This window comes from Solanum lycopersicum, chromosome 6 (assembly GCF_036512215.1).
Source record: "Solanum lycopersicum chromosome 6, SLM_r2.1".
Taxonomy (NCBI): Eukaryota; Viridiplantae; Streptophyta; class Magnoliopsida; order Solanales; family Solanaceae; genus Solanum; species Solanum lycopersicum.
In genome coordinates, this window is record NC_090805.1 from 7,506,076 (window position 1) to 7,518,805 (window position 12,730).

Genomic DNA, 12,730 nt, shown 5'->3' on the forward strand with positions numbered 1-12,730 from the left:
ACGTTCGGAAGATATGTCTTACGAAGTGCTTGTGTGTCCTCATGTGTTAGCGAGTTTTACGTGTTCATTTTAATTGAAATTGATGTTGGATGTTCCTAAGACATAGATTACTATGTTTAGGGGTTCAAAGTATGGGTAGAATTTCACCTATGACCCAGAAGGGGTCCAAGAAGAGGACCCTAGACTTGGCAACCAAGTTGCAAAAACTGGGAAATTGACGCCCCTTCAAACTACTGACCGTACTCAAGACGACGCCCCGTCGTCTATGGGCATCGGTTGAGACTTAACCTTCTATATGAACTCTCTGCATTAATAGTTTCAAACCCAAATGATGCCCAGCAGCATAGGCCGTCATTCAGTCGATACCTCATTGCTAGAGTCCATCGATGGGGGTCGTGCAAAAGCTGCTGGATGCACTTCCTTGGCTTGGGGTGTTTTTTAATTGCACCCCAAGTATTTTATGAACCTAGGATGATTAATTTATTGTTTTTAAAGTACAATAAATTCATTTTAAGTCCTAGACCTATACAAGACCCCCTATTTCAAATATTAAAACTCTGTCTCTAAGGAAAACTCTCCCATAACCCCATAGAAGCTTAGACTCAGAGAAGGACTTGGAGGGCTGTTGGTGGACGTGTTGTTCATCACAATTTAGTGGATTCATTCTAATTGAGCTATGGTAGTCATCCTTGAACTCTCTTCCATTCAAGGAGTCATTTCTAAATGATTTTTAGTAAAAGATTTTCAAACTCCATCTCCTCCTATCTTTTTCTTTAAGCATGGGTCTTCATATAAAAATGTTTTAATGATTTAAATGTGTTTTTTTGTGTTAGTTGGTGATTTGAGCATCAAAACTCTAATGAACCCATGCTTATGAATATTTCTAACTTCTAACTTAAGAAATGGGTTAAATGAGCATGATTGTGTAGTACTTGAGATTTTTTTTCTTCATGATGATATAATGGTTTCACTACTGACCAAAGGGCTATATTATGATGAAATATTTAGGAATTGATTTTAGGTGGTGAAATCTTGGGTAAATGGTATGTTGGTTATATTTTTTCACTCTTATTTTGAATTGTTCTCGAGTAGTATGGTCCACCTTTCTTGGTGGTGTTTTATTGAAGTTCTTGAGCATATTAAATTTTTATAGGCATTGTGAGTATGGACTTGAAGGATTGATATATGAATTAAAGTGGAAATTATGATGTTCTTTTTGATATGTCTTGTGAAACTTGAATTGTATGCCTTCTTTAAGTTATGTCTAAAAAGCATGTATACATGTTGAGCATGCTAGTGTGTGAAGTATGATGAATGAAAGTGTAAGCATATCTAGAACCCAATGTTAATTAAATGGTTATTATGTGAAAGATGTGTACACACACACATATTCACACATGAATGAATGGATAAGTTAGCAAATGTGAATAACGGGAGATTTGGGGTGAACACTATTCGTGAGTTGAGATGAATTGTTTGATAGAAACCTCGCTATCTACCAAGAGCTTTCTAAGTTCGGTCGGAGGATGGATACCCTTCCTGAGTTGAGATGTGGTGTCCACTAGCTATCCTTAACATATAGTTATAATGTTGAGACTCCGTGGGGGAGTTATTCTTAGCACCAAGAAGATATGAAGAAGGGGTATTTTCACTTCGTGAGTTGAGATGTGGTATTCCAATGTACCTCTTGAGATAAGTACTCCTCGTTAGTAGAGAATGAGATAATTATTAGCAATCTCCTTATCCCCCTAAATATGCTCCCACATAGGTGTAGCTATTGGAGAAGCCATGTAAAAGCTAAAAGAATGACCCTACTCTAGGAAAATGGGATCCCTCATCCAATAAGGGCTAATATCGAGATTCCATGTCTAGATCTCATTGTCTATGTCGGTTAAGCTATCCCCTAGAAAAGAATGAATAAACGAAGTCTTTTAAATGAATGTCCTACCTAGAGTAAGCGGTGCTATGAGACTTTATTTAGCCATTGCATAAGTAGATATTCCGAAATAGGAGTCTTGGTGTGTTTTATATGAAGTCTACGAATGAGTTATCATGTATTGTATATGAAGCTATATGACTTAAGGTCTAATTTACGAAAACATGTTAAAGTTAGGTCTTACATGATGAAGTTATGAATAATAAATGTAGTGTGCTTGATCAAAGGGAATCCTCAAGGAGCACTAACTAGGAGTAGTAGTATCGGATGCGACTCTCATATTGCACTTAGTGTAAATTATAAGTTCAATTGGAGTAGGGCACTTATGTGAAGTCCTTAATGCATGAATGTTCTTCTAATGTCTACTTTAGAGTGTGGACTTGTCTCCCATTCCAGGTAAGCCTTTAGTTGGTAGTCTTAAGAGTCACTTAGGTGTGTATTGAAGGGGGTGTATAGGCATTTCATTCTTGTCTTACCTTATTTAGTCTTAGGATAACTTGGTTAGGGAAGCCTCAAAGGAAATTGAGTTCATTGTGTTGTGGTATGAATGGTTCACTGTAAAGTGGGTTTCACTGTAATGTTTTCGGAGTTCATTGTAAAGTTACTTCCTGTGCTAACATTATGGAAATCATTAATTATGTGCTAAATGATTATTATTATAATATTATGATTCTATATTAGTGAAGGTTTTACTTATTTTGCATGAAAGTTCTATTTATACTAAAATGTCCCTTTTTGCATGTTTTTGCATATGCCATACTTAATACGTTCTTTGTACTAACCCTATGCTTTTCTGTATTCTATAAGTATAAATTGAAGGCAAGAAGCGGTATAGAAGACAAGCTTGGGAATAGACTCTCTAAAGACGTATGTTCTCATATATTCGAGGGCATAGTTCTATTTCTTTCGTTTATACTATTAAGACTTATTATGTATTTCCATTAAATGTAAAGGGTCGTGTATTTAAGATATTTAAGTTGAGTCTTTAATATGGCTTGTGACGACGAGAATACTTTTTAATATTTATAAAAGATGTTTCCTTTTTATTATAATTCTCGTGAAAAGTTTTATTTCCGCACTACTTTTCATATGTTATGAAATGAATGATAGCTAGTAGGATAGTACAGGACCCCCAAAGGGTCAAGTATGCAAGTTGACGACCTAAGGGTTACCTTTAATGCTAGGGCCTACTTGCGGGTCGTGACAAACTTGGTATCCAAGCATAAGTTTATGGGAAATAGTTTATGGTGTAAAGTCTCGCAAGCCATGTCTAGTAGAGTCTTGTTCATCGGTGTGAGTCGCGATACATCAATGATTGAGAGGCTATAATATGATAGAAGCTTCACTTTCTTTATTATTCTAAAGTCGTGCCTTAGATTTTAGTTTTATAAGATGTCTTTTCTCAACCTCTTCTATTTGTGTTTATTGTACATGAATATGAGGAGAGAAACCACTAGAAGGGTGGAGGAGGTGTAGCTAATGAGAGGATCTCTCCCCGTGTTTACCATGTCCCTATAGTTGACCATAAGGATGTAAATGAGGTTGTTCCCCCTCATGAGTCCGAGAAACCTCAAGATCCTCAAGTACCCCAAATGCCCCTATGCCTCAAGCTCCTCAAGCTCCTTTCTTTGAATGGGATATGACCAATGCAAAGTAAAGGGCTGCCCTTATAAATTTGACAACTCATCACGGCTCAAGTTCAAGTCGTTACTAATTATTTGGTTGCCAAAGTTAACCAAGTGGTGGACCTCAACCTAAAGTGAGTACTCCCACTTCTAGAATTCAAGATTTAATGAGGATGAACCCTCCTACTTTACATGGCACTAAGGTGGATGAAGATCCAAAAAGCATTATAGATGAGATATTCAAGGTGGTTGATTCTATATGTGTGACCCCTAGGGAGAGAGCGGAGCTAGCCGCTTAGCAACTCAAAGATGTAGCTCAAGTGTGGTTTGAGTAATAAAAGGATTAGAGACCCTTAAGGGATGGTCCGGTAGATTGGAAAGTATTCAAAGTTTTTTTTAGATTCTTTGTTTCCCTTAAAGTGTAGGGAGAAGAATATGGTTTATTTCATGAAATTTCGTCAAGGGGGAATGAGTGTGAAAGAGTACTCTCTCAAATTCACCCAACTTTAAAAGTATGCCTCGACTATGTTAGCCAACCCTCGGGCTAGGATGAACAAATTTGTGATGGGAGTCTCTAGTTTAGTTTTAAAGGAGTGTCATATAACAATGATGCTTCATGACATGTATATCTCTAGACTCATGGTTCATGCACAACAAATTGAGGAATCCAAAATTAGGGAGATAAGGCAAGAGGGGAATAGGACTAGGTTTGATGAATCAATTAAACCAAAACCTAAGAAGAGGTTCTATCATCAAGAGTCTTCCATGTGAAACAAGAATGAGTCTTCCAAACAAAATTCCCAAGGGGGTGGCAATACATTTGAGACGTCAAGGTATGCTACTTGTGGGAAGAAATATTTGGGTAAGTGTCTTGCCGAAATGGATGGTTTCTTTGCAAGTTCTAGTAAGAATCACAAGAAAAGGGACTTCCCTAACTTCAATGAAAAAGGGAAAGAGTTAAATCAATACCTTCAAGGTAGTATATATCCTAATGCTCTAAAGAATAATCCTGTCTATGGGATGGGAACTAGGAGGGAGAACTGAACCATATTTGATAGTCCTTGTAAGTATTAACCCTTTATGGTTTTTGTGTTTAGGTTGCAAGATGAGTTCATATGGTTTCATCTTCTTATGTTCATGCTTTCTTAAAACATAGCTTAAAGGAGAAATTGTTGAACTTTCATGCATGTTCCACTGTGTTAGAGTTTGATGCTCACTATAACAATTTCAAAGCATGAGAAAAAAAATTGCATTTCCATGGATAATGGTTTCTATATGTTTAAAAATTATGATTATGAGAACTTATTATGTTGGAGAAGGTAGTTCCTCTATAAATGAAGTATTAAGTGTGCGCGTGAATTCGGAAATTTTCCTTTCAAAAGTTGCATGCGATGCCAAAACGTATATAAATATGTAGTTGGTGTTTCTTGTAAGTTTGGTGAACTGATTATGAATGTTTGAGCCTTGATTTAGTGTTTTATGTGCTTCTAGTAAGTCCTTGATGTTCTTTAAAGTGTTTAGTGTCATCCGAGGACGAATGTTGTTCTAAGTGGGGAGAATGTACACCCTAAAATAAACTAAGGTGAAAAGAGCTCGGTAAATGTTTCATGACTTAATTTTTTTTTAAAAATTATTAATAATGATGTCCATAGGAAATGTTGTGACGTTTGGAAGTCAAACGTCCAAGAACGTCTATGACATTCGGAAGACATACCTTAGGAAGTACTTGTGTGTCCTCATGTGTTTTAGCGAGTTTTACATGTTCTTTTTAATTGAAATTGATGTGGGATGTTCCTAAAACCTATATGACTATTTTTATGGGTTCAATGTCTTGGTACGACTAAACATAGGACCCACAAGGGGTCATAGAAGAGGACCCAAGACTTGGCAACCAAGCTGCCAAAGCTGGGCAATCAATGCCCCATAAACCTACTGACCATCGTCAAGACGACTAAGGGTGTAGCTTGAGACTTAAATTTTGATCTCAACTCTCCACTTTCCCATATTCATACCCAAATGACGCCCAATAGCACATGTCGTCGTTCAGTCGACGCCCCGTTGTTTGGGTCTGTCTATGGTGTTCCTGGAAAAGCTTCAAGATGCACTGCCTTCACTTAGGTTTTTTCTTAAATTCACCCTAAGTCTTTTATGAAACTAGGATTATTATTTTAGGGTACTTAAAGTATGCTCAATTGATTTTAAGTCCTAGACCTAGACAGCTCCTCATTTCAAATATTCAAACTCTCTCTTTCTCAAGAAAGACTCTCCCAAAACCCCATAGAAGCTTTGACTCAAGGAAAGGCTTGGAGGGATGTTGGTGGACGTGTTCTTCATCAAAATTTAATGGGTTCCTTCTCATTTCGGTATGGTAGTCATCCTTGAACTCTCTTCATTCAAGGAGTCATTTCTAAATGATTTGTAAAAAAGGGTTTTCAAACTCTATTTTGTCCTATATTTGACTCTAAGCATGTGTTTCATATAAAAATGTTTTACTAATTAAATATGTTGTTTTTAGTGTTAGTTTGTGATTTTAGCATCAAAACCCTCATGAACCCATTCTTATGAATTTTTCGAATATCTAACTGATTAAGTAGGTTAAATTAAAATGATTGTGTAATGTTTGAGTTTTGGTTTCTTCATGATGATATTATGGTTTAGTTACTTACCAAAGGGATATAATATGATGAAATATTGAGGAATTGATTTTAGGTTGTGAAAGCTTGGGTAAATGGTACGTTGGTTATATTGTTTAACTCTTATAGTGAATTGTTCTTGAGTGGTATGGTCCACCATTGGTGGCAGTGTTTACTTGAAGTTCTTGAGTATATTAAGTTTGTATAGGCATTGTGAGTATGGCCTTGAAGGATTGATATATGAACTAAAGTGGAAATGATAATGTTCTTGTTGACATAACTTGTGAAACTTTAATTGTATGCCTTGTTTAGGTTATGTCTAAATAAAGTATGTGTTCACGTTGAAGAAGCTAGTGTGTGAAGTATGTTGAATGAAAGTGTAAGCATGTCTAGGATTTAATGTTAATGAAATGGTGTGAAAGGTGTGTCCGCACACACACACTCTCACTTTAAGGAATGGATGAAGTTAGCAAATGTTAAAAAAGGGGATTTTCGGGGTGAACGCGTTTCGTGAGTTAAGATTAAGTGTTTAGTAGCAACCTCAGTATCTCCCAATAGGTTTCTAAGATAGGTCGGAGGATTGATGCCTTTCCTGAATTGAGATGTGGTGTCCACTAGGTATCCTTAACCTATAGTATATAATGTTGAGACTCCGTATAGGAGTTATTCTTAGCACAGAGAGAATATAAAGAAGAGGTGGTTAAACTTCGTGAGTGGAGATGTGGTATTACAATTTACCTCTTTAGATGAGTGCTCCTCGTTAGTAGAGAATGAGTTACTTAGTAGCAATCTCCTTATCCCTTAAATATGTGCTTGCATAGGTGTAGCTATTGGAGAAGCCATGTAAAAGCTAAAAGAATGACCCTACTCTAGGCAAATGGAAATTCCTCATCCGATAAGGGCTAATATCGGGATTCCATGTCTAGCTCTCATGGTCTATGTATGTTAAGATGGCACCCACAAAATAATGAATGGACCAAGTGTTCTAAATAAATGTACTACTTAGGGTAGGTGGTGATATAAGACCCTATTTATCCATCTCACAAGTAGACATTCAAAAAGGGGAGTGTTGGTGTGTTTTATATGAGGTGTACGAATGAATTATCATGTATTATAAATGAATTATATGACTAAGGGTCTAATGTTAAAAAAGCATGTTAAAGTTAGGTCTTACATGATGAAGTTATAAATAATGAATGTAGTGTGCTTGATCCTAGGAAATCCTCAAGGAGCTCTAAGTCGGAGTAGTAGTACAGGATACTACTCTCTCATTGCACTTAGTCTAACTTACAAGTCCCATTGAAGTAGGGCACTTATGTGAAGTCCGCAATGCATGAATGTTCTTCTAATGTTGATTTTAGACTGTGGACTTATCTCCCGTGCGAGGTAAGTAAGTCCACGGTTTTTAGTCTTAAGGATCACTTAGGTGTGTATTAATGGGGGTGTATGGGCGGTTCCTTGATGTCTTAACTTAGTGAGTCTTAGGATAACTTGATTTGGGAAGCCTCAAAGGAAATGAGTTAAATGTGTTGTGGTATGAATGAGTTCACTATAAAGTGGGTTTCACTATAATGTTTTTGGAGTTCACTGTAAAGTGACTCCTTGTGCTAATATTATGGAAATTATTTATCATGTGCTAAATGGTTATTCTTATACTATTCTGATTCGATATTCATGAAGATTTTACTTTTTTGGCATGAAAGTTGTATTTTGTACTAAAATTTCCCTTTTTCGCATGTTTTTGCATATATCATACTTAGTACATTCTTTGTACTAACCCATACTTTTATATTCTCTATAAGTATAGGTTGGAGGCAGGAAAAAGTATAGAAGACAACTTGGAAATCGACTCTCTCAAGACTAAATATGTATTCATATATTCGAGGGCATAGTTCTATTTCTTTAGTTTATACAATCAAGAGTTATTATGAATATCCATTCAATGTAAAGGGACATGTCTCTAAGATATTTGAATAGAGTCTTTAAGATGGCTTGTGATGACGAGACTACTCTTTTGTGTTTATGAAAGATTTTTCCTTTTTATTATACTTTTCGTGAAAAGTTTTAATTCCTCACTATTTTTCATAACTTATGCAATGAATGATAGCTAGTAGGCCAGTAGAGGACCCAGTAGGGGTCAACTACACAATTGTCCGACCTAAGGTTTACCCTAAATGCTATGGGATACTTGCAGGTTGTGACATCGTGGAACATAACAAGCCTTGGAGAACCCAATATTGAGAGTTAAATAATAGACCATGGAGGGCTTCTGGGACCGTGAATCCCTCGAGGGACCGTCAGAGTGTTCGTGGATTTGCCCAACATTTCAGTCTACTTTTAGTAGGACTCCTTTTAGATATTCTATTTGAATTAATTAGGTCATTTTTGTTTTTATCTCTTCATTTATGGAATGAGAGACTAAGTTCGGAATACTTTTGAATTCTATTTTTATCGATTAACATTGAATCAATCTTTAAAGTTGAATTTTGATTTTCTCAATATGAAGCTTTTAGTTGATCTGCAGATCGTTGTACGTAAAACTTTACTAACATTTTAATTACTAAACTCTTTTCATTTAGAAGAAATCATGAGTGGATAAACACCATAGCTAGGGTTGTGAGAACTATGACATAAAGCTAAATGCAATTTTGTAGCACGAGTAGAAGGTGAACTGCATTTGGAATATTTAACTCAACTTTCGTTTTCATTTGTTCTCATCGGTGCACACATTAGAGTCACCCGGTATGTATCAATTGTTCGAGAAAAAAGTGATAGTTAGGAAAAAGTCTAGTTAATATGATAAAATGACATTAAAGGTCAAGTTTGAGAGAAGATAAATTTAACATCATTATACGCGAGGGTAGATTGGTTAACACTCAAAGACCAGAGTAAAAATTATGTCACTAGACTGATAAATGTTAGATATAGACAAATACTTATACTTTGCAAGGACTAAATTGCCAAAAACTTATTTACAGTTGTAATAATAGATATAATGTCATGGGAAATACAACCTTATTTTTATTTATTTATCAAAACAACATTGGAATCCAAGCAGAATCTTGTTTAAGAATCTTAGTCACTAGAACTTTACAAAAAAACCTAATTTACATTCTGTAATTGTTTTCTCTAGGAAATAATAACAATATTTGGATAAACGCAACATTGAAGTTCTTTCTAAAGAGAAATTCTCTAACGGATTCACTTCAACTAACGTTGAGTTCTATAAATTGACTTTGACTATTAATACTTCTTAATTGAAGTATAAATTTGGGTCTATCATCAATCCTTAAAAGATATCTTCTTTGTAGACAAGAAATAAACCAATCTTTTGACATAGATTTTTCCCCTTCCACCCTCGGATAGGCTCGTTCGGGAACTAAAAATTCGACTACACGGATTCTACAATCAATAAAAGCATAATAAAAGTGCAACAAATTTATCCAAATTTGAAAAGATTTTCAAAATACCGCTAACCATATCAGGAGCACACTCTTGTTCACCCCTAGGTCTCTCCTTAAGTTTCTCCTCTTAAATTTGTTGTTCATGGACCATAAGACGAGAAATTTCCATGTCATGGACAAGTAGTTGTACGAAATTTTTTCACCACTAAATTGGACACTCCTAAAATGAACTTAACCATTCTCGACCAAGGGTCGACCACTATAGAACGATAATACTTAGATAATAGAATAAACCTCAAAGCTTATTCCTGAACACTCATACTATATTGTCAAAGGTTAATGAACTCAAGTACCTTAACATCTCACAACTCTAGAGGGAGGAACCTATCAAGAAAAGTGTTTTTGAACATTTCCCACTCTACGGACCCGCTTCTACTGGTCTTGCTTATTTCCATTGGTTGAACCAAATCTGAGCAACCCCATTAAGTTGATACGGGGCAAATTCTGCCTTCTCTACCAGAGTAACTCCCATAATGTCCCACGCCTTATAGAACTCATCTATTAACTCTTGAGCATCTTCCTCAATGCTTGAGCCATAAAATTATTCTGGAGGATTCATCCTACTGATATCCCTCACTCTACATGCCACCATACACACATTTTGGTTCATGTGGCTTACTAGCTCACTATTTGCTTTGACTATCATGGCTTGATCCAATACTTCAAAAGCCACCCTAAACTCTGTATTATAAATTTCTAGGTTAAAGGGCCGACCAAAGCTTGAAGAGATGGAGTAGGAGCTTTTTGATCCACATTATCTTTCTCATTCCTTCTAGCATAAACCCTTGTAGTAGTCATATCCTAAAGACCATCAGGTAAGGATTTGGAGAAAGATCTTATAAAGTTAAAGTTTATCACACGACATAAAGTAATGAAGAAGTGAATTTTCTAATCGTCTAATAGCCTCTCAATGATAAATGTGGCGTGCTTCACACTTATGAACATGACTCTACTAGACGTGGTTTTGATACATTTTGGAACCATTCTAAACCGTGTGCTCTAAATACTATGTTTGTATTGACCCACAGGTACCCCCTAGATGTCACATGAGGTACAAGATCCCAAGAGGCATCATACAAGCCACTTAGTTTTCATAACATAGGACAACATAGTTTAGAAAAAAAATTAAAACACTCTCAAAATAATGGAAGTCTTTAGAAATGAAGCGGAAGCCGAATATACATTGTCTCAAACAATATAAAACATGAATATACTTGGTACACAACACATTTAATAGTTCAAACATAAAATTAAACAACATAAGTAAATGGTGTCAAAATCCTCGAATGCTATAAGGACTTACCAATCGTTGATCTTTGTTTCTACTGAGATCCTAGACAAGGTAAAGATAGTTGATATCGTCGTACCCAACATATAGATAAGAAATGTAGGTAAGAGTATACGTAGTGCAAACATGAAATAAATATGATATCTTGCATAAAAATCAACATAAACATAAAGGTTAGATAAGATAAAGTCATAGAGAAATTAAAGACACATATATCATCAAAAGGTAAAAAGGAATATTCTTAAGTAACCTCAAAGTATGTGTAATACCTCAAAAATAACTTAGGTGAAGCTACATACTAACATGGTTTTCATGAGGGTATAAGGTCATAAAATTGTTTATAATGTGGTATTAAGGAAGTTTCTATTAGTTGATTTGGAAGTGAAACGTCAAGGGACGACTAAGACGTTCGACGACTAAGTCGCCTATGTGCCTCATGTGTGATTATGTGCCCATATATGTGTTTCATGATTTAATGAGGTGATAATCTCATTAATTAGAGTGTTTATAGGAAGTATGTCATGTTTCATTAAGTTTGGAGGTCGAATATCCAAGAACGTCCATGACATTTGAAAGGTTTGCCTTGAAATAACATTGTGTGTCTTGGCATGTTTCATCGAGTTTTACGTGTTTGTTTTTGATGAAATTCTTGTGGGAGATCCTAACATTATATACTAACATATTCAGGTTGGTCCGGGAAAAAGTCCCCAAGGACCATCCAAGGATCCTTGAGGAAGGACCCTTCATTTGAGCCAATCCTGTCTAGACCAGGCCCCAATGGACTGAGGTAAACGACATCTCGTGGGCAAGTCGGTGTCCTGTCGATGGGTGTTATGAATCAATATATATACTATGAATATAAATATCCCAAAGGTAAGTCTCTGAACAAAACGACGAGATGCCAGGACGTTCCGTTTGTGGACAAATGATCCGTTGTTTTGCAACCGTCTGTGAGGTTGGTTACTACGCAGGTTTACTGTAATGCTAGGGGTGAAGTGGTAAATTCATCCCACGACTAAATAAAAGAAATAGAGGTTACTTAGGGGTACATTGGGAATATTAAACATGTTTGTAAGTCTTAAACACTTAGGAGAATTCATTCTTCAAAATCAAAACCCTAAAATATCCTAGAAATTCTCTAGAACTCCATTGAAGCCAAAACTCAAGGAAGATCTTGGATTTAAGATTTGAGTGGTGATTCTTCATGAAATTAGTGTATTAATATTGATAAGGTATGATTTTTTATCCATTAAACGGTATTCACTAAGGAGCCAATCTTCAAAGTGATTTTCAAAGAGTTATTACAAGATGAGTTTTGTAGATAGAAATCTATCCATGGTTTCTTGCATTAAAGGTTTTAAAGCATTTAATATTGGATGAATTGTTGTTAATTGGATGATTTTAACCCAATTAACCTATGAACACATGTAGATGACGAACCCTATTTTTTGAATACTTTATGGATTAAGTGATGTGGACTTAATGCTTATGAATTCTAATATAGTTTTCTATTGGCTATTGGATGATGTAAGAATTGTATTTAATTGATTTCTAATTGTTATTTTATTGAAGAATATTTATTTAATTGACTTAGATTCATAGAGTATTTCTATAATTGTATTGAATTGATGTTTATGGTCATGGGTAAGGGCCTTATGGTATTGAATTGGATGATTTAGACATGGATTGAAGTGGAGAGAATGGATTGGTGGTATGATACCCTAATTATATTTATTTTATTTTAATTATACTTGAATAATGTTGTGATTGGTATGGTCCAGTTA